Source organism: Varanus komodoensis, unplaced genomic scaffold (assembly GCF_004798865.1).
Source record: "Varanus komodoensis strain SLA01 unplaced genomic scaffold, ASM479886v1 scaffold6_4, whole genome shotgun sequence".
NCBI classification, from domain to species: Eukaryota; Metazoa; Chordata; class Lepidosauria; order Squamata; family Varanidae; genus Varanus; species Varanus komodoensis.
The window spans coordinates 1,973,093-1,996,993 of record NW_025336347.1 but is presented as its reverse complement, the minus strand read 5'-3'; the positions used below and the strand labels follow the sequence as shown (position 1 = coordinate 1,996,993).

Sequence of the window (23,901 nt, the reverse complement as noted above, 5' to 3'; positions counted from 1 at the left end):
ATAACAACCACTACAACAGTAACTATACCAATAAAACAACCAACAATACAGTAATACAGTTAGGTCCCTGCCTTTGCAAGCTTCATAGAACCATCGAATTCTCCTTCCCACCAATTCAGTATCATACTTTGAACAATATCATACTCCTTCTCTATCTCTCTTCCCTTTATTTTAGAAGGCAGAGAAAGGAAATGAGTCCCTGTTTTCTGCTGTCCCTGAGAAGTCCCATCTTACGCCATTGCCAGTCGGGCACAAGCTAAAAATTTATTTACCTGTTCAGATAAATCTATTTATCTGTGCAGGCCTTGAGGGTATAGGAAAGATTTTGATTGACTGCCTCAATGGTTTTGCCCTTATTGTAACACACTGGTGATTTTAGAGGCATCATTCTAGTATTGTTTCTATGGCGTGGTGTGTTTTACATTGGTTGTTAGCCACTCTAAGCTATTTTTGAAGAAAGGCAGAATGTAAGCAAAATTATTTAATTCGCTCATTAAATGTTCAAATGGAGCCTCATGTGAGTGCAAGATGGCATGCAATGTTTGTTCTGTGGTTTTGTAATTTACTCCAAAATTCAATGGAGCACTGGAAGGAAAGCGACAGAATCTTAATTCTATCCTGAAATGAACCAGGAACAGTGAGATGCTATGGGCTCCCACATCTCTTATGGGCTCTAGCTGGCGACTACAACATATACAGTTCACTGCAGGCCACCAGAACAGTCAAGGCAACTGTGATATCATTACTGCATCCTGTTGCCTAGAAACCGCCGGGTTGGCTGTGGCTTGCCTTCGGGGCTTGCCTTCTCTTGAGTTTTATTTTTTTTAACAGCATGTCTGTAATGCTTGAGGTGGAGTCCACTGGGCAGGCTGGGTTGGGGAACACAAGGCCCATGGATGACCTGCGCCCCCATGGCCATGAGCACTGTGTACACCATGCCCACGAGTCCCTCCATTCTTCCGAAATTCCCTGGTGCTGCAGCAAAAATATTGGTGGGATGCCACCAAAAGTGCCAGATCAGTTTGCTTCAATGAAATAGGAGCTTTTGAGTCTCTGTAGCCACTTGCTGCTAGTGTTTTGCCACTGCTGGCAGTCTGGCAGAGGAATGTTGTCCCTCACAGCCGGCGGGTTTCTTATCAGACTGGGACAGAAAGCATGTCCAGGGCAGGAGTTCAGTACAAAATAGCACATGTTCCCAGACCACACCACTCCTCCTAGCAATAGTAAGAAAGTGGCATGGGAGACACTATCCCTGGCCTTTGATTCTGGAAACTAGCACATTTGGCTGCTTGAAGGAATCTACCTTTGGACTGTGTTGCTCTCTGTTTTTCCTGTTTCTGTCTCATAACTCAGTAATGAATGCTTGAATGCACCAGGTTTTCAGTCATTTCCACTCTGGACCCGCCACTGCGTTTACTGTAGATAATGGGGTGTTATATTATTTCTTTGGGGGAAAATAGTCTGCAAGATTCAAAGAGAGCTACCAATGTCACGTTTCTCTGCTCTATACTGGATATTATGCACCAAAGCCATACTTTCGTAATCACCATAATTCCAGCTTACACCTCAATTTAGCCATCTCCGATTTTTGACCTAAGCAAGTTCTCAGAATGCGACTGCACCTGACTCATCGCCTAGCAGGGTGGCCCCAGTTCATGCAAGAGCTACCAAAGCTGCTGCTGCATTTTCATTTTCTCTGCCTCTGCAGGTCTCATCCTTTTGTTTTTGCACCATTGACATTTTACTGAATTTTAGGAGGAAATTGACAAACATTACTGCAGCACAATTAGAAAAATTAACAGGATCAGTCCTTTCAAACAATCCCTCCTTCCCATTTGGCATTCAGAACTCAGATAACACCTTAATCTTCCTTTCACTTTGTTTGCTGCCTGATTTCCATTCTATTACTATTACTATTATTAGTTTATACTGCCCAAGACCTAGAGCCCTCTGGGCAGTTCACAGCAATGGACAAGCAAATCTTTTCTGGCATTCTGTTTCCAGCACTGGCTAGCCAGAAGTTTCTGGGGCAGGAGACCTACGAACAGGTGTAGCTGTTTCACAAAGACACAACCCATGGTGGTGCAGCACCAGCACTTTTTGACTGGCAGGGAAAATCATCTTTCCAAAACTGCCACACTGCCCTTCAGAATTCCCTGTCCCCCTGCAATCTGCACCATGGCTTGGAATTTTTCCAGCAACCATTTCTTTCTGTAATGCAGTGCAAGACAGTTTTGGGACTGGCTTGCTCTGGACTGGACCATGAAGACCCATTAGCTTTGCAAAAGACCTGGAACTGGTGGAGATAAAACTGTTCGAGCTGGTTGGCTGATATAGATCAACGCATGCTCCAGTGTCTGGACTCTTCTTGCATTGACTATGCCATGCTGAGCATTTGCACTTCAAAAGTTACCAACACATGACTAGGCATAAAGACATCAGTGTCCTTCATTGCTTATTCCTGACTCCTGGCATTGAAGAACTATGTTACTTCTCACTAGATACGGAGATTTCCAACAAGTTTTTGTTGAGGATTTTCATGACAGTGTGTAATTGGTAAGGAGACTGAGAAATTGTGCTATAGATATTCCAGATAACATCAACAACGGTTTTTAACTTTTTGAAAAATTATATATCATTCTCCACATAGGAGCTGATGTCCAAAAAGGGAATCTGTAGATACACAGAGATAAAGTCATTTTAAAAAAATCTGTGAAATTTATCATCTTATAATGTCAGTGCTCATGTTACATAAAGGGAATATTTCTTCAGTGGCATGACTCAGTGATGTTCCACAAGAAAATAAGTATCTTTAAGCTGAAATGCACAAAGGAAATACGTACCTCCTGTACTGCTGTTACTCACCTCAAACGGAAACTTAATACAGCTTTAGCTTGCTATGCCATGTATGAGTTAGCAAAATCAGATTTACTTTAGAATTGATATAACAAGAACTTTCTTTGTAGACACGATATAGAGGCACATGGATCAAGCAACTCAGATCCAACTCAGATGTGCAGTCCACTCCTATCCATGCCTGCAGTGCTTATGGCAGGGTCAGCCCTGGCTTTAGACAGAGAGGATTGGCTGTGGGGGAAGGAACAGCACTGGCTGCCATTTTGCTACTGGGCCAGTGTTAAAATGTTTGTGCTACTGAAATGATCCCCAAATACCTTGGGATCTGGAGACCTGAGGGAGCAACCTGCCCAGCCGTTAGATAACATTCCCCCTGGTTGTTCCACTTGGATCTGTGGCCCAGTTGGAATCCACCAGATTCCCGTTGGAATTCACCAGAGAAGAGCCTTCAGCACAGGTGCTCTGTCTGTTTCCGGTGGTTCATTTCAGCATGGAGAATTCACCTCCCTGATATCTGCATGCTGGACTATGGAGTGGCCATCAACAGCTGATAATGGACTAGCCTGCTGCCCTCAGAGGTGGAGGATGCTGCTGCTCCATCAGCAGTGTTTTGCAAATGAATGTGGAGCACTATCTTGTCATTTCCTTTGGGCAGGAAACAGGCCTGGGCTGCCCCTGTCCACTAGGCATCCAACTGGTCACTCTGGGAGCAGAAAGCTGGGTGAGCCTTTGGTCTTATCAGCTCTTATGTTATTACGACCAGTCTGTCACCCTATGCATACTTACCTGGGAGTAATTTCCAATCAGCACAAGACCTATGCAGGCCTTCAGCTTGCCTGAAGGACAGCTACAAGCATCATGACCTGGAGGCACTCGGGCAAGTCCCAGCCCAGACATCGCTGCAACTCTGGATGCTCTGCAGGTTCCCGCCATGGAGGAAACTGAGCACATCCATTTGCACCCTCTTTGCAGACTTCCATGTTAAATGTTCAGAGGTTTTTGGAGGCACCCATGGGCATGGGGACATTTGGAGTAGGGCTTGCATGTGCAAGATCCCCACTGTCCTCCTCTGAACTCCAGCTTGTCTGCATCCTTCTTAAACTGTGGTGCCCAGAACTGGGCACAGGACTCCAGTGCCGAGTAAAGGGGAACTAGTACTTCAAGAGATTTGAATGCTTCTATGAATAACATCACATTGTTGACTCATATTCAGCTTTGATCCACAAAATTCCAAGATCCTTCTCACTTGCGTTATTGTTGAGCAGAGTGCTCCCCATCTTGTCACAATGCATTTGATTTCTTTTTCCTAGGTGCAGAACTTAGCATTTGTCCCTACTGAATTTCATTCTGTTGTTTTCAGCTCAGTGCTTCAACCTATCAAGAACATGTTGAATCTTATTTCTGTCTTCCAGGATATCAGCTATCCCACCCAGTTTTTTGTCATCTGTAAATTGGATAATCATTCCCTGCACTTCCTAATCCAAATATTTATAGAAAATGTTGACGAACACTGGGCCCAGGACTAAACCCTGCAGTTCCTCACTGTTTACCTCTCTCCAGATGGAGAACGTGCCATTGCCGAATACTCTTTGAATCCAGTTCTGTAGCCAGCTGTAGATCCACCCAATCATTGTTCCATCCAGCTCATTTTTGCTAGTTTTCTAATCAGGATATCATGGAGCACTTTGTCAAAAGCTTTGCCCACATGTCCTTTTTTGTTTTGTTTTGTTTTCAGATCATCTTTAAGATTTTTGTGAAGCCACATGGGCTTCTTGTGTTCTCTTCTACCCTTGTTGGAATTATTTGTAATTGTGCCTTTGGAATTTTTTTAAACATTCCTACCCATCTTGGACTCCTTTTCTCATGAGAGTCACTTGCCATAGGAGTTTTCTGATCATTGTTCTGAGTTTATGAAAATTGTCCTTCTTGAAATCCAGGGCACATGTTTGGCTACATTTGGCTTTTTTTTCCTTCAGAAGCAAGAATGCAGGCATGGCATGGTCACCTTTCTTCAGAGTTCACGTAGCTACAACTTTGTCCATTGGGTCTTCCCTGCTGGATGGTATCAAGTCAAAGATAGCTGTTCCTCTTGTTCCTCCCTCCACTTTCTTTTGCATGCAGTTACCAGCAGCACATGTTAGAAATCTCTTGGAGGATTGGCAGGATTTGTCTCCCAAGCCATATTGGTGGAACTGAAGTGCCCCATTCTCTTAAGAGGAATCCATGGCCTCTTTAACAAGCTTTGTCTATCATTTAATTGTGCTTAGAATGTAAAACCTTTTGTTTTCCTTTCCCCCCTGGATATTATGAAATATGTAGATGCACACACATTACCTCTATCTTATTCTCTGTAGTTTAGGCATAGTTGGCTCTGTTAGCATTTTCCCTTAGAGTTTTCTCTTCTTGGAGTTCCTTTAATGCTCTCTGAAATCATTGCCTTTTCAGTTTGCCAATATCACCCTTGAAGTGTGGTACCCAGAATTGAACCCAATCAGCTCAAAGAAGTATTGGAAACTGTGGTACAGGAACTAACTTCTGAGCAATTTGATTTCAGTTATTGCTTCAGGTCAAGCACTTAATAAGAAGGGGGAGTGTTTTGGTTTTTGCTCTTTTAATGTAATAATAACAGACATTTCCGGGGGTTTTTGTCTACTGTGCAAAGCTGCTACTGGTTTGTCTACAATAGTTACACTTTCTACATTCCTTTGAATGAACTATGCCAATAAGAACAATGAACTTCCATTTTCCATCTTTAGAGTTTTATTTTTTCACATGGATTTCTCAGTAAGTTCAATGAGGCAAGTAAAGTTCTCACCAGTTATTCAGTCAAAGCTATCTCTCCCCACTCTTTTTGAAGGCTGTAAAAAGGGTTTAGATATAATTTGCCTCAGTTTCCTTGCAGTGTCAACAGGCATGTCTGGGGACCCTGAATTAAGTGTCAGTACTAAAAATTGGACTGTGTGCATTTTAGCAGTTTGTAATTCCCATTGTAATGGTCTGCAATATAAGGACTCTTTCGCTTTCCTGATTTTGCTACATCTAGATTGAATTCCTGTAGTAAATTTCCCTTCTCTTTATTTCTCATATAGCTTCTGAGCAGAATGGGAAGCTGGCCAGCTGATTCAAGTCTGCAGGGCAAATACTAAGATTCTGTGATACCGAATTTAAAGAAGGGAGAAGTAATATACCATAACATTGTAAGGTTGTACCTTTGATGTGAGGGGAGGGGGAGAACAGGGTACCTGTATCCCTTATCGGTGTATAACTACACAACATTCAGCATATTCAGGGTTTTCCACCACTGCATTTCCATTATAAGAAAAGCTTCATCTGCTGAACAACCACCTGTATTGCATCCAATAAATGCACAGAACCACCACAGACAAACTGGTGGAAGTGTGGTGGTTCTGGTTCACAGCAAGGCAGAACAATATTTCCGCTTGTGGAAAACATGTATTCTTCCTTGCAAAGTTGAAGTTCAAGGAAAAAAAAAAGTTCACTCAGCTGCAATGCAATCAAACAAAAACTGACCATGCTGATCAGGCAGCACTGCAGAGATGTTATGCTGTTGTTTGAACAAACTGGAACTGCCAGTATTAAGTGGGGTACATTCTCCGTTGGATATTCCATCATTCCATACCCATTCAGCTTTGCAGTGGATGGTGCTGGATAGATAAATTCTCATTCATCCAGTGCTTGTCCATATTGGAGTTTTGATAATTAGCTGTGAATCCCCAAGTCAAAAATTCATGAGCAATGTCTTAAATGAAAATGCACCAATATGGATTATGGTGCTCATTCCTCCTTAAGTTGTACAGAGGCAGCAAAACAGTTGCACCAGGATGTTTTGCAGGAGAGCTTGAGGGTCTTGCAACGAGTCCCAAGTCCCCAGCCAAATGAGTCATTTGCAATTGTTTGTCCTCAATTCCTAATCTTTAAAATGGTGATAATAATGGCCTACTTTGTTGCAGTTCTTGTGATTTAAAAGGCTTTATAATGAGATATGGATTAAAACATTTTGCACATTAAGAGTGCTATAAAATTTAATTAAACCTTAGAGGAACTTGTGAAAACCTGATGCTGTGTCTTATCTACTGAGCATGCTTCAGGCCTGCCCAGTGCTCTAAATGGACCTTGAAAGGTGCCTTATTCCAAATGCACCTTGCTCAATGGAGTGGCTTTCCAAGTTTGCAAACAGAAGCATCCTCTGGTGCTGCATAGAAATGGCGAGATTGAACCAACAGCCTTCTACATGCGAATCACATGCTGTTCCTTCCACCGGGCCACAACCTTTCCTTTACCAATAAAACCAAAACGAAAATTATGATGCGTAGCATGCCTTTCTGAGTTTGGTAGAAACTACGTTACAGAGTTGTCTGTGGTGGGGGAGACCAAATACGAATGTGCAAAGCTCCTGCAGATGGGGGACGGATTCAGTCAGTTCATGCAAGCATATCCAGTTCTACATTTTTAAGTACATATTCGATGTGAAAGGCCTGATGTGAATGGGTAGCTTCCTGAAGCAGGAAGAGACTGGGCAGGGCAAGGCCAAGCTTGCCATTAGCCAGCTTGAAATGATCACTTCAGGCAGCTGATGGTGGGGAGTGGTGGGCAAGGGCTGGAGGACACCGAGGGAAGCTCGTGTTAGATGCATAACGTCAGCCTTCCCTGGGGTCCCTAAACTAGCCTGTGGCCCAGGGAAGGGCCAAAAGTTGCTGTCCATGGGCAGTGCTGAAGTAACACTGGACTACCAATCTGGTCCTGTTGGGTTCTCAGTGTGGAAGATGGCGCCCCATTTTGTACTTTGCTTTGCGTCACAAAATGAGTAAGGCCAGCCCTGACCCTGGGCGCCATCTCAGGAAGAAGACATAAAGGAGAAGAGCCTTCCTCCATTCTTTCTTCCTTTTTTTAAATGATAGAGTTGCTCGGAAGTCATTAGCAGCAATCCAGCAAAACTTTCCCCACTGCTTATCAGCATGTCACTTCTGCATCTGGCAGGATACTATCTCGGACACAAGCTTGCTAATTAGCCTGAAATGCATTAGGTTGATAAAAGGCAAGGTAAAAATTCATTGCCTCTATTTTCAGGCAAATTTTTCCATCCAAAGACTACCATTAAATCACTGCTTTTAACGTTCACCACATGAGATTAATAAGGTACTTCCCTCCCCTTAATTGATTACAATATCCATAAACACCTTGCAGTGATTTAAATGAACAATGGAATAATAAGCACAGAAGAGCCCCTGACTTGGGTCGACGTGTCTTCGTGGTTGCCACGCCACAGGAACTCTGGTGTCCATTAGTCAATCTGTGCTTGTTATAAACTCTATAGGAGCTCTGACATAATGGGGCACACTGCTATTACGGAGCCGCAGCTCTTCTGCAGCAATAGCAGACGATCATGTTTATCTCCATGTCAGGAAAAGTTTTCGTCCAGTTCAAATGGCTGTTGGAAGCACGGCTACAGGGGCCAGTTCAAACCCAGGCAGCAGAAGTTTGCGGAGTCAAACAACAATTGCATTCAACCTTCACTTGTATTTTACCAAAACAAAAGGGGGAAAGTGGGAAATGTATTTCTTTATTTCTTCCTCTACTGACTCTCCTAAACCACCGAACCCCCTTTGAAAACTGGATTTCAGTCACTGCTGCTTTAACGCCAATGTCTTCCATGCTTTTAACAAAGCAAATACAAAATTTGTTTGTAATAGCAAACAAAATTTTCTTACTGTGGAGAAGCTACCATTTCGCATGATTGTATCTCCATGCTGGGAAAATTCAGTTATCAAATCTAATCATTATACATCTATTAAAGACTAAAGGCTCCCTCTTACATCTATAACCTGTAGGCACTGAATCTAAACTAGGCTTTTCCAACACCTGGTACCCTCCAGATGTTTTGGATCGCATCTCCCATTGCTCTAGGCATCGTGATCAACATTAGTAGCTGATGGCAGTTACAATCTAAAAGAGCAGGAGGGCTCCAGGTTGGGGAATGTTGGGCTATACAAAATGATGCCCGTAGGGTTAAATGGAGGAGCGGCTCTCAATCATCTCATTTTGTATGCACCAAAGTGCCAATTTGCTTCCTTTGCTTCATTCCAGGTGTTTCTAGAATGAAAGTGGCATGCAGAACACCAGACCTCCAAGCTCAGTCTCATAATTTCAGACTGTGAAATCAAGGGCTGGTTCTGAATTAAATTCTTGTGTTTTCATAGGACAAAGGCTTGTTGATTGCTGAAAGGAAAGGATGTTTTGTCACTTTCATAGATAACAATGAGGTAATGTAGAAGTTACATTTAGGAGAAGGAACATTTTAAAGTATGTTGGTAATGGCTGGCCTGAAAGCTTTTGTACTGTAATTGCTTATTCTGAAGAGAAACAGCTGTTTTCATAGATCAGGTATGATGACTAAATTCATAAATTGGGAAGGAGGCAATATAAAAGTTGCTTTTTAATATGCTTGGCTGATGGTGTTTTTATTGTATGTATTATAAATTGTGTTTATCCCTTGATGATTTAAAAGGTCAACTTGCATCATTCAACAGATAATACAATCTTTATACAAAATGCATTATTTTCCTTTCACACTGGGTGGTATTCTGATTGTTGCTTTTTCTGACTTCAGTCTTAGCATCTTTTTTCTCGGTACTGAAGATATTTTCAATGGTCATGCATACAGTCCCTAGCTGGATTTAGAATTATAATGAATAAGAAAGCAATACTATGGATCTAGGAAGGAGGATTCCAAGGAGGATTCCAAAGTCCTTGGAAGGAGGATTCCAAGATCTGATCATGCCCTATTTCCCTTCCGGTCTCCATAAAAACAACTCCCAGGGCTCCTTTCCAAAAGCAACCCCAGAAAGGTCTGGAAGGGGGGATTCCAGTGCGTGGGGAGAGAGATGTCAGGGTCACATGTTTCTTATGGCCTCCCCAACTGTGGCTTTTGCAGATGGGTTCAAAAATGCTTCTGTCCAAGAAGAGTGCAGCCCATAGGACTGGACTTTCATTGTGTCAGCCATAAAAACCATAAGAATTGTAGCAACCCAGGTTCTTATAGTCTTCAGTATAATGCAATTTTTGTTAGCTTATGTATTTGTCTTGCACCACAGTATTCTACACCTGAGTCTGCTTAAAACCACTAATAAAACTTGCTGGAAACAACAATAAAACTAGTACCAATATCAATACCTTAGACACAATTTTAAAAACATACAAACAATGAAAAACTTAATAACAGAGTAAAAACAGTCTCCAATCCAAGGCCCTTTGAATAAGGCTGAAGTCTTATGCAGCAGCAGCAGCAGAAGACGATGACGACGACTCCCAACATTCCCCAGTCATCTGTGTTGAATGTTGGGTATTCTAGGACTTAAGGGCTCTAAACATGCATAGGACTGAGCCCTAAATTAGTCCTTGCCCAGCAGCAGAAAGATAGAGAATGAGACAACCTAGCCCTATCCCCAAATGCGCCTCTGAAGGTGGCAGTCTCAAAAGAAGGGCCCCTCTAGAAGACCTGCAGTACCAGGCAGGTTCACGGAAGAGAAGCTGCTCTTTCAGGCAGCCTGGTCCCAAGCGAGTGGTGTGCTTGTGTATGAAAGCTACGGCATGAGCACGCCACTCTCTGCACAAAGGTGTCCCCTCTGTGGTCACTAACAGCACTTTTGCCAGCACATGCGATTCTTCGATTTGCTGAATAGATACTTGCTTGTGTTTCCCCCATACTGTGCATGCATCATACCCGTGATTCAGCAAGACATCTCATAATGAGCCTGCAGTTTTATAAGTCCTTGGCGATGTGATTAAACTAAAGGAAACTTAGAAAAAAATGGCATCTGGGTACATGTAGAAATGGACAGTTTTGTCTGTGTCTATTGAGAAAGATGTCGGCGTCTCCCCCTTAGTTCCACAAGCTGCGTACACAGATGGCAGAGGAGGTAGTTACCAATATCACTCAGCCCTTCCACCACAGGAGTCAAATGGAATGACAATAGGCTGCAGCTGACCCATCTATCCTATCTGTTTTAGAATAAGCTTGCCAGTTTGCCCAACAGCCAACTTCATCTTTCCCCCTTCCCCAGCTTTGTCAATTTCTATTGATTCTTGTAATTGTTCTAGTGAATAGCTCCATTTTCATCTATCTAGTCTTTTTCCCCCTGGAACTTTCTCCCCAGCCATGCTTTAAATTCTATAGATCTTTAAAGACAAGGCACTTCTGTTGTTGTTTTTTTAAGTATAATTTCAGTGGGCATATTTTGTAGGCACTTTCTCAGAAAAAGGCTTCAAGCAATTCAAAGACATTTGGCTACAGTTGTGCATTTTATTAAATGCACCAAAAGGGAATGCTGTACCTAAATTGTTTGTATAACACTCAAAATCTTTACAAAGAACATACATACCAAGGCCTTTTTTGGCAGTTTGATAGTATGTGCTCAAGAAATGAAATTGAGCTACTGCAATATAATGCACATTTTGATATTTTTCTCTTTTGAGGGGTGGGTGGGTTTATATGTGTTTTGGGGAGAGTCCCATTGCATGTGGACAAACCAGAAAATGTATAGTTTTATCCATTTAGGAAGACTACAGCTCAGGGCAGGGCATTTGCTTTGCATGCAGAATGTGCCAAGTTGAATCCCCGGCATCTCCAAAAAGGGCTGGAAGAGTTCCCTGTCTGAAAACCTGCAGTGCTATTGCCAGCAAGTGCAAGTCGTATTCTTGATTTATTTAATGAATTTCTGTATCACCCAATAGCCAAAGCACTTTGGGAGGTTTATAACAGCTCATAAAAAGAATACAATGGAATACTATATAAAATCTTAAAATTTAAAATTTAAAAAATGCTAAAGCAACATGCAATGAAGAGTAGTTCCATAAAAACGGTTTGAATGAGGAAGTCCCTCAAGCCCTCGGATGTCCAAGAACGTATATCTCTGAAAGCCTTTGCTTTTAACCCGGTGCCAAAAAGAGTACAAGGTTGGTGTGAAACGAGCCTCAGAGGGGAAGTCATTCCAGGGATGGAGGCCACCACAGAGGCCTTCTTTCTTTTTGCTGCCCTCCAAGCCTCTCTCAGAGTTGGCACCCAGGTGAAGGCCCTGAATGTTGAGTGCAGGTTGCAACTGGGAAGTGGCTGCATCAAGTACTGTGCTCCCAAGCCATGGAACCCTCTATAGGTTCAAAGACGCATCTTGGACTGGGCTCAGAAGCATCCTGGAAGCCAGTCCAAGCTGGTCTGGAAGGGTCTTCTATGTTCAAACCTGCAGGTCCCAGTAATTAATCTGGTAGCCACCTTTTGCACAAGCTGCAATTTCTGAACAGTCTTCAAGGCCATCCCCATCTAACTGTTAATTGAGATGGACCTGTGCTCTGACTCAGTATGACATAGCTTTCCATGCAGTTGCATATTTCAGAGCTGTTTGCTTAAGTCGCTCCCTGCTATTGCTGTACAAAGCATAGCAGTTGGCAGCCTTGGGGAGTTCTGTCTCTCCCAGACTGAAAACATGTATAGAGAGAGTCGCCATCACAATGGGACCTTTCAGTGGACGGAGTTGTTGGGTAGGAGGAACCCTTGATCCCTTGCTCCACATTTTCATCTCAAAGTGACCCTGTAGCACAGAGGCGGGCTAGAACACTAGAATTCCCATCAGTCCTGGGAAGCATAATCATTGATGAGAAAACAGGGGAGCTGAAGGGAAAAAGAAAATCTGGAGGGTCCCAGGGGCATACCTCTGCTGGAGCAGAACTACGTTCTGAGCAGGGCTCCATAGAAATGCTGCCATTACGCCTGACCTTCCAAGGTTCTCAAAGGAGATACAATGGTAGTACAAATTTCATGCCACATGGATTCATTCCTATTGCATTCATAGGCTTATGACCCACTTCATCCATTGGTTTGTGGGTTCTATGTCCAATATGAGACAATAAGCTAAAGTGTGTGTGTGTGTGTGTGTGTGTGTGGGTGGGTGGGTTGGTGGTGGGTGGGGTGAAATATGGTACAGCAGGTGGTAGCAGAGGTATGTTCCATGTATTTGTGGCCTAGATACCTTTAATAAGCACTGGAGAGGCAAGGAGCTAAAGAGATGCCTCCCAAATAATTTGGACTACCATTCCCATGATATTTAACCTTTGGCTATTCTCACTGGGGCTGATGAAGGTTGAAATGTTACATCTCTGGAGATTCCCAGGTCTTTAAAATCATCCTGCTATAGGGTGATGGAACTGATTTTTAATTCCTGCATCCAGCAGATGGCATATGGCAAGAAAGGCAGGTTTCGTTTAGCACCTGTGAAGGGTGGCTCATTCAGAGATGTTCAGAAGCCCGAGGGAAGGGCAAATGCTCACTGGAGGCAACACCTCCTGCCTTCTCTTTCCAGCTTGGTCAGTGATATTCCCCCTTCAGCTGCTTGCCAGTGCTGGTGAGACTCCTGTCTGTGCGAAGCCAAGTTCCTTGCTCCTCACCCCGAAGTCTCTGCAGATGAAACACACTGGAGAAGAATGAGGAAAAAAGGGCTCAGGCAGGGAAGCACCGTCATGCAAGGTTCTAGTCCTTAAGTGACATGTAACAGCATTGCTTTTTAAGGCTGAGAGGCTACATGTATGTAGATCCAGGGGATGCTTGCTGAAATCTCCATCACGGTCTGGAGGAGAGATGGACTGAAATGACCATTGTCTGGCTGGACAACAGGGATGTCAATGCCTTCATACCTGTTTGCCTGTTAAGATGAATCACAAAAAACGAAACGGACGGTAGGGAAGAAGCAGTGATGCCAGATTGTGCTTCATGTACATCATTTAGATCCAGCTGCAGAATTTAGCTGTCGTAGCAGAATTTGGCATAGCATGGGCAATCCTTCCCCAGGCTTCTGAGAATGTAGAGTACTTAAAAATAAATAAGGTGGACTTTCCATGCATATGTCCTTCAAAGTAGCTCCTGCTGCAGCAAGATATGATTCCCAGGCTGCAGAGCCCTCACTGGGAAGGCTTGTAAAATCTCTCCTGCATGGTGCATTCAGCACAATGGAGAGATCCTTAATTTATTTATTTAAAAATTTCTATGCCGCCCCATTCGCCGAAGCCTCGGGGCGGCTTACAACATCAGTTAAAATATAAACCACTAAAAATATAAAACACATTAACATTATAAAATAAGTCGCCCTGGCCGAAGAATTAAGCAAATAATATTAGCAATTAAAATGACGTTTGAATAAAAAGGTCTTCGCCTGGCACCGAAAAACAAATAACGACGGTGCCAGGCGGACCTCTCTGGGGAGCGCATTCCATAACTTAGGTGCCACCGCAGAGAAGGCCCTCCTCTGAGTACCTACCCTCCTAATTTCTTTCACGGAGGGTTCCCGGAGAAGGGCCTCTCCCGCAGATCTCAAGGGGCGGCCAGGCATATATGGATGTAAGTGCTCCTTCAGGTAACTAGGACCCAAGCTGTTTAGGGCTTTATAGGTCATCACCAACACCTTGAATTGGGCCCGGACTTCAATGGGAAGCCAGTGAAGCTGACGGAGGACTGGAGTCATGTGAACATAACGCCCAGTCCCCGTCAGCAACCTGGCAGCTCTATTTTGAACCAATTGAAGTATCTGGACCGTCTTCAAGGGTAGCCCCACGTAGAGCGCGTTACAGAAGTCAAGGTGGGAAGTCACCAAAGCGTATGTCACTGTCGCCAGGCAGTCGTACTCCAGGTAGGGGCGCAGCTGATGGATCAGCCGAAGCTGAAGGAAAGCGCTCCTTGCCACTGCTGTCACCTGAGCTTCCAATGAAAGCTCTGGGTCGAGGAGCACTCCCAAGCTGCAGACCTTGTCCCTAAGAGGGAGTGCAAGGACTAGGTTCATTTCACCCTCTCTGAAGCCCGATCCGCCGACCAACAGGACCTCTGTCTTGTCTGGATTGAGCTTCAGTTTATTGGCCCTCATCCAGCCCATTACCTTGGCCAGGCACCGGTTCAGCACGGCCACTGCCTCACCTCGATTGGTGGAAAATGAGAGGTAGAGCTGGGTATCATCAGCGTACTGATGATTCTGCAGCCCATACCTCCTGATGACCTCTCACAGCGGTTTCATGTAGATGTTAAACAGCAAAGGGGATAAAATGGACACCTGCGGTACTCCATGGCATAGCTGCCATGGCGCAGAGCCATAGTCCCCCAGCACCACCTTCTGGAATTGGTTATTGAGGTAGGAGCGGAACCCCACTGCAAAGCAGTGCCTCCAACCCCCAATTCCGCCAGCCTATCCAGAAGGATACCATGGTCGATGGTATCGAAAGCCACTGAGAGGTCCAGAAGAACCAACAGGGACACACTCCCCCTGTCCTTCTCCCTGCACAGGTCATCGTACAGGGCGACTAAGGCAGATTCAGTACCGTACCCAGGTCTGAACCCGGACTGAAATGGGTCCAGATAATCCGTTTCATCCAAGAGAGCTTGGAGTTGTCCCGCCACCACCTGCTCCAACACCTTGCCCAGAAACGGGAGGTTGGCCACTGTCTATAGTTAGTGGCCATCTCTGGATCCAGTGACGCCTTCTTCAGGACCGGTCGGACTACTGCCTCCTTTAAAGGGGCAGGTACCCGAGAGAGACGTTAACCACTTCCAAGATCCAGATCCCAATCCCGTACTTGGAATTATTTATTAACCAAGACGGGCAAGGGTCCAATAGGCAAGTGGTGGGATGTACTCGTCCAAGCCCCTTGTCCACATCATCAGGCCGCAATAACTGAAATTCATCCATTAATTTTGGACCCGACGGCAGCATTGGTGTCTCCCCAGAAACCTCTGAGTCACTAGTAGAGTCAAGCTCGTGACGAATCTGAGCGATTTTCTCCCTGAAATGCTTGGCAAAGTCGTTACAGCGGGCCTTCGAGGGAGGAGCCAGATCTTTCTCAGAACCTGGACGAACCAGGCCTTGCACCACTCGAAAAAGCTCCACCGGATGGCATTTTGAGGAGGCAATGGAAACGGAAAAGAAATTCTTTTTCACTGCCCTCACCGCCACAGCATAGACCCAATAATGGGCTCTCAAGTGTGTTCGGTCAGATTCATCCCGTGATTTCCTCCACCTACGCTCTAGCCGTCTCACAGCCTGCTTCATCGCCCGCAATTCAGGTGTATACCAGGGGGAAGAGTGGGCTCTGCCTGGTGGGAGAGGACGCTTAGGAGCGATCGTGTCAACAGCCCTTCTCATCTCCCCGTTCCACAGTTCGACCAGGGCCTCAACAGGAGCACCAGTCTTGTCAGCCGGAAACTCCCCCAGGGCCTTTACAGAGCACTAACCTCACCAGGAAGTGATCTGATCATGACAGGGGTCTCAAACATAATTTCCTCACCCTCAGACAACCCTCTTCCTGCCCCATCAAGAAAACCAGGTCCAGAGTGTGTCCATGTTCATGGGTCGGGCCGGTGACATGTTGAGACAGCCCCGTGGAGGCCATGAAGTCCTGAGCCGCCCCGGTCAGACCAGGCTCGGCATGGGGTCAACACCAGCTCCGAGACGATCTCCGTCAGCTCAGGCAGGGAGACTCAGATTGCAACCAGGCATGACTACACTACCCCTACCGACATCAGAGCTGCCAATGACTGCTGCGTTGTGTGCCAAAGCCACTCCCTAACTGTGTACACACTGGGCGAATCCAGTGCATGACAATTTTTTTTCATTATGAAATGACTTGATCACACATGCTAGGTTGCAACCTGGAGATCTGTGCTTATCTTTACATGCCCAGATGTCTCACCAGCAGAGGCAACACAAGTTTCTAAATCTCATCTTTTTCCATCTGCATGGTATGCCCATATTCTCTTCCTCTTGTGAAGCATACCTGAGCATGTCTGTGCAGGTAGAGTGCAGGACTGGAGAAAGGGGAACTGAAGAAATAAAAGATCTCTCTCCTCTTGCTCCATTTTGTGATATACAAACATTTGTCCAAGTTGCTCAAAGGCTTTGTGAATCCATCAAGTTTTGGCATAAGGGAAGCATAGATTAATGGATTTGCAAAAAACAGTAAGCCTTATTTCCTTGAGGTGACTTGGGATGGCAAAAATAGCACAGTGCATGTCCAAGGAAATTAGAAACTTGGTGATTCTGGATCTGGGGTGCCAGACCTCAGGAGAAAAGACCAAGCCCAGGCTACCAGGATTCCAGTCGCCAACCTGGATTATCCCAGTGGCCATGCTCTCTGTGCTTGGCTTCATCCTCCTCTCCCAGCCACCAGCAACTTGGTGGTTTCTCAACTTTATGCAGCTTTTTCCCCATCTTAAAAGGCTGACCTTAGGACTGTGTTTCAAACACGTCTTGAAATTATCCACTCTATTTGGATACAGAGAAATTGGTGTGTGTCTGTGGGGGAGCAATTTAACCAAATTTCCCCTTGGGGAGGATAAATTCTTCAGCAGTTTCTCTCAGGTATGGTTCACCATTGGCAGGTCTTGTAACACAACTTGTATTCTTCCCCCCTGAAGCTGTTGTTTTCTTTTGCCACTTCAAGTGTCAGCAGCATCAACTAGGGTGGCAGCCTGGGCCGCATCTTGCACCTCCCTTGTAGGAATCTGTGAGAAAGTTGGGGCCACCTCCCACAGCTGTTTGTGCTGCTGAACCTGATGTGGAAGAAGGTTGCTGACTGCATAGGCTTCGTGCCATGAGCTTTTGCGGATTTCTTCTTGACTCAGCTCACTTTCCAAGACCAGACTGAGCAGGGGAAGAAGTCTGCTAATACTACAGGGATGGATTTCATGAGGTTTGGTCCCGGCACCACTCCGTGGCCAACTTAATTCCAGAATTTTAGGAAGTGGGAGGGAATGCTTCCATTAATGGTGAAGAAAAACTGGAATTTTTCTACATGCATAGAAAGAGAGAGACAGAGGGGAGACAGGAGGGTCAGATTAAGAAATGAAAAGGACCATGATGGAGAAAATGTCTTCTGAGAAAGTTTGACTCAGCATATTTCCTCAGTTTTCAGTCCTGTGAACTTTCCAAATGTTAAATTGCTCAGGCTGATCATGGATATATTTCGACTGTAATGAAAGTGCTGACGATCCCACGCCTTCCTAAAAGCCCAGGAGCAGCTGTGTGTGTGTGTGTGTGCAGGAGGGGAAGGGGCCATGCAGTTTCTAGCTTCAAGAGTTTCTATGTCAACAGCCAATCTGAAATTTCCCGAGAGCTTTTTTTCCCCATGAAGCTAGAGGCTTCCATGTGTCGGCTTAATTGCAGGGCATTTTAGAATTGATTTAGCATTGCTTTTGGTGTATTCCCGACCTGGCCAAATCACTGTGAGGTTGCCAAGGGCTCTGTTTGCATTTTTCTCTCTGTTATACATCTTTACAGTTCCTTTACAGTTTCTCAGGCTGCCTGTTCTTCCTGATCCTGATTTCTTCTCCTGGGCAGGAAGTGCAGGTAACCCAGAAAGAGGTTTCAGGCTTCCAGAGAGATGACTGTACAATGAAAGAAAGGACATTAACCCAGATTCCTCAGATTCTTCCTGAGTAAGGCAAGCATGATTGTCCTGAAGCAGCTCCATATGAATTTCTCCAAAATAACTTCTGAAGGGCCTTCTCTGAGGTCACAACTCACCTTTGGAAATCCCTTCCAAGGGAGAGGCAACTGGCACCCACCTCATCTTGCCTTGGGCTCCAAGTCAAGACTTTTTATTTAGCAATTGTTTTTAGATTGGTCTTGGTTTGCTGCTGGCTTATTGTTTTATTGTTTGATTGCTTGCTGTTATTAGGTTATTGTGTTTATTTCTTCCTGTTCTATGTATTTGTTGTATTTATATTGTATTTTAATCCTATACAAATAGGTTTGCTATTGTCATTTATTTTTATTTGCATTTTATATTGTACTGTAAGCTGTCCAGAGAGACTTTGGCTATGGGGCAGCATGCAAATGCTATATATATATCTATCTATATATATATATCTCCTTTCAAAAGCAAATTATTTCCTATTTGGGAGATATTCTGGTCCAGCACTATTTGGAATAGCTCTCCCAAGGCTTAGTCACTGGCAGTAAGAGCTTTAAGGTGAAATGTGCTATAATTTTGGCCTTTCCTTCTTTTGGGTTTTGGACACACCTGCCATTAGAATGCATCCCCCAACAGCTTTTATCACATTGAATGTGGTCCCTGCTTTGGATGAAAACACATGAACAACTTGGCAAGCATTAACTGTGTGAGAAGCCTATCATTAGATGAAGGTTCCAACTGTTGCCACTTACCTGAATGTGTAGCAGGAAAAGGAGAAAACATACCACATTTGCATGACTATGGATGACCAAGCAAACCTGTAGAAAACCTCTGAGCTTCTTACATTGGCTGTTTGTGCTGGATCTCCTCTACAATCTGGTGTGACTCTCTGTGAAATATGTGTGTGGCTTTTGAAGACCTGCAGTACAAACTCGCTGGATGCCCATCTTACCCTAAAATTCAGGCTGGTGAAGTCTTCACAGTGTATCTGGGAAGTGGTGTGGATGACTGGAGATGCAGCTGGGCTGGCTATTTACTGCAAATACTGTACTCATTAAACCTTGTGAATATCGTGATTATTTTCTTTGAATTCTGGAATTTGTTGACAATCATGATGGTGATATTAAAAGCCTTGTGACTGGTTTGCTTTTGTGACATGGAGAATCTTTCCTTGTAATTGCAAAGTGGCAAGGCAAATGGCAGCAGTGCATTGAAATCACATGTTTTAAATATTGACCTTTTCCCAAAGCTTTGATAGATGCTAGCAAGTGGAATTCATTAAAATATTTCTAATTTCCTGACATTAAAATAGGAAGGACTTTTCTCAATGCACAGCTACTCAAACAGCCATCATCCAAATGTCCTAGTTTAACAAAGGTCCCTTGACTCTATGCATGCCAATGAACCTGACTATTGAATTTATAAATCAGTGATAATGTATGTCCTACAAAAGTCAGGGACTTCTATCTGTGTATACACTGATGTCTTACAATTCATTAGAGAGGGTATAAATGCTTGAATGAATTTGGTCTAAAGGTGCATAAATATATTCAAATGAATTTCAAATTAGGACTTTGAGAAAGGATTAAGGGGGGCACCCCAAAGAGCACTTCAGGGTAAAATTAAATTCTGCCCATGTACATAATATAAAAAGACTAAATAAATATTAATACATCTACTTTCAGGGCGATCATATTTTATTTCTAATGTTCACGTTTTATTAATAGATGTGGTGGGGGTCAGAGTGTATGAACAGAACAGAAACTTCTGTGATTTTGCCAGGCCATTATCAAAGATGAAACGCTTGATGGGAAGAAAGTTCTACCGAAAGCTACATATAGGAGGTAATTGAGCCAAGGTTCAAGAAGATTCAGGCTCATTCCAATAGCCACTTGCCCAGGAGCAAACCTTACTGATCGCAGTGATACATACTTCTGGGCAGATGTTTGGAAGATTCAGATTCTGTTTCGAGTGCTGTGGGCAGACACACGAGTTGAGTACCCAGGTAATCCCTCCCCACAACTCCTTAGCTTGTACTCTATGTGGAGAAGCAAAATCAATATAAAATCTTGGCAGTAGTTCGTATTCATGCCATTAATTTGGCTTGACGTTTTGACTTCTCATACTAAATTTTGCATTAGCACTAGATAGACTCCTGCATAATTAGGAGGCAATTCAAGAAACATGCTTCTAGAGAGCCTTCCTTGATCTCTAATCCTGCTTGGTCTCTAATCCTGCTTGGTCTCTAATTTTGTATTGAAAACAATTCTATATTTTTATTATGGGGAAGATATTAAAATATTGGCAATGTTGTGAAAATTAAGGAATCTAGTTACTTAGCTAGATCCAGACTTACTCATACTTCAGTATTATGACTAACCCAAGTCTCACTGATTTCACTAATGAGCCTATCTAAATATCACTAATTAATTTCTCAGAAAATATGTGATATTCATCATCATCATCCAGGATCCAAAGGGCTGTGCAAACTAGTCCAAGGGTGCTTTGAACAGGTCAAAGTGGCCACGGTTGCTGATGACACAACACTATATAGATTGGTCAAACCCAAAAAGGTTTGTGGGAAACTCTAAAGGGAACCCCCAAGCCTGGATAATGGGCATCTAAATGGCAAGTGCAGTTCAATATGAAAGGGCAAAGTAATTCATGTTAGGGCAAAAAAATCCCAATCATAAGAACACATGGGATTGGAACTAGCAGTGGCAGAGCAAGGAAGGAATCTTGGGGTGGCTGTGGGCAGCTGGATGAAAATGTCAGCCCATTATGTGGTCACTGTGAAAAGGGCAAACTCCATGCTAGGCACCAGTAGGGTGGAATATAAAACAGAGCCGCCAAGACATTATTCCCCTTGTACTAATCCTTGGTGCGACCCCACTTAGAGTATTGTGCTCGGTTCTGGTTGCCTCACCTGAACAAGGACATTGTTGAATTGGACAAAATACAGAAAAGGGCACTGAACATGATCAAGGGGCTGGAGTATCTCCCCTACGAGGAGGGTCTGCAAAAACTGGGAAAGTTCAGCGTAGAGAAAAGGCAGGTAAGGGGAGACATGGTATCCATGTTTAAAAGGATGCATGAAGCAGCACTACTCGCACTACGGGCTATGTGCTGTCTCCATCACCAGCGGGGGCATGCCTGCCTGCACGGCCTGATGAGGAGATTGGGCAGGGGTCATCTTGCAGGCATCCTGCTTGAGTGACCCTGAGGACAGCTGGCTGCCTCTTTGTGTATGGAACGCTGGACTCGATGGACCTTTGGTTTGGCCCGGCATGGCTTCTCTATGTTTCTGCACAGGGTCAAAATTTCCAAACTGAGCTGACGCTGTAAAAATTCAGTTCTGTGAAATGGTGCAGACATCTTTTGTTCAACAGGGAAGTGCTGTTTGTGTGTTTGTTTTTACAAAACAGCAGCGGGTATCCTTAGTTCTCTTGTATCAAAGTAAAGTACCTCTTCCGTTCTGCAGGAAAGGATATGCAAAATGAGCATGATAGATATGAGTGGGGTTCAGAAGTGAGACAGATATATAAAATTGTGTGTGGTGAAGGGAGGGGGAACAGGCTGTTGGACCAATAGAAAAAAATCCTGGAAAGTGAAAGGGTTGGATGGATATAAGCATAATGACGAAGATCAGCAGAAAATAAATGACTGCTTACAGCTGATTAAATATGCATTCATTATCAGATGATCAATAATACATTTGGACACACAATCATTTCTACTGCTACAAAGGAAAAAAAAAACAAATATCACGACAGTGAAGCTGAATGGCTTTTATTGTTTAGAGAAAGCTTGAAAAGAGGCAAGAGCACATGTTCTTTTTTTAAAAAATTGGAATGCTCTCTTATATCTCTTTGACAGAAACAGTTAACAATCTTTCCCAACATGTCCTGGGTGAGATGCAGTGGGAGCATGATAGGTCCTGAAGAGGCTGGAAATCATTGGCATGTTTGCAAGGAAATTTCCTATTGCTCTAAAACACTAGAGACCCATCATGGTGCCACAGAGTCCATTAAGATTTAAAGGTACTTTATAAATGGCCCAGCTCTCCGAATGAACAGAAAAAAGCTTCCCTTTTGTGTAGCATTTTGGGTATGACTTTCTGAACTATTGTGTAGCTTTACTGCTTGCTGCTAGAGACTCTTAAGACATGGTAAAGTCGGCAAAAACTGTGAGAATGGGTAGCCATGTTAATTGATCATGATCAAGTCAATTTATTACCAGCTAAAATAGATCTGCCATGTCTGTGTCCTACCTGATTGTAGGGCACAGAAGACTTATATGAAGTAATGGACAGGAAAAAGTGTGAGATACAAGTGCTGGGGAAATTATTCAAAACAGTGCTATCGAATTAAATGTATGCACACTCATTAAACAAATATCATGATTATTTTCTTTTAATTCTCAAATGTGTTGGCAAATGTGACTTGTGACTGGTTTGCTTTTGTGATGTAGAGAATTGTGTTATTGCAACGGGGCAAGGCAAATCTATTTATTTATTTATTTGATTATTTATTTACTTACTTCAAGCTTTGTATCCCACCCTTCACAATGTCTCAAAATGGCGGTAGTACATTGATTAAATCGCATGACTGGTCGATTTGATGGATGAAAAGGACATTGAAAGGAAAAAGCAAGAGGATCCAGACCACATTAATAAAAGTTCTGCAAATCAGAATACACCAGGTTAGGAAACCTGCCCCAAAGTCTGAGAGGTCACCAGCAGGATCACTGAGCAGCAGCAAGGAAGCTATTAGAAAAAAGGCAGCTTCTGTCAGAAGGTAGACCTCTTCCTATGCCTTCCTCTGGCCCTGTCCATTTAGATAAGGAGCTGGATTACAGGTCTGGGAATCATTTCTTGTCCTACGAAGTTCCACTTTGTATTCAGTGCCTGAGAGAAAGGTTAAACTTGCAGAAGCTCGGGGATTCTTTGAACACAAGCACTGTGACCACTGGGAATTGAATGGAGGGCTCTTGTGGTCAAATCTAACCAGGGGTGGGGGGGGGTGGAGAGAGAGAGAGGGAGGGGGAGAGAGAGAATGAGAAATTCAAAATACATCTAGGGGCTTCTTTCGCATGTAACACAATAGTTTATCTTGTTGCTGTCTGTCAGTTCTTGGTGTCTTGCCTGCTACAGACTTGTACAATAGATGTACTTTCTCCAACTGAAAGTGCTTTTAACCACATCCTTCATTTGTAATGAACAAGTTTATTTGAGGAGGTGGAGGAAACTATTTATGATTAAATATTCCAATTGAGCAATTATGAAAACTCAAAATGTTTTACTAGCTTAAGTGCCAGGGGGACAATAGTCCATAAACAAGATTTAACAGTTTTAGCCTGCCGTCAATCAAAATGACACAGTACATTTACTTCTCTGACAAGGCTATTGGAATCAGTGTGCTATCAAATCAGGAATTTCTAACTCATCCACACACACACAAAGTCTCTAGTTCAAGACAACATTTCATCATAATGCCTCTGCAGTCTGCAAATGAGCCCATAATTCAGGAAAAACTGAACTTGTTGAATAGAATAAAAATAAATTGGGCCTGATTTTTAATAAATATC

The 23,901-nt window shown here is 43.6% G+C and overlaps 1 protein-coding gene across 1 annotated transcript in view; it reads left to right on the top strand.

Moving 5' to 3' along the window:
* GRM7 (glutamate metabotropic receptor 7) overlaps positions 1 to 23,901 on the top strand; it is a 456,262-nt gene that overhangs the window by 8,625 nt on the left and 423,736 nt on the right. The window lies entirely within an intron of this gene.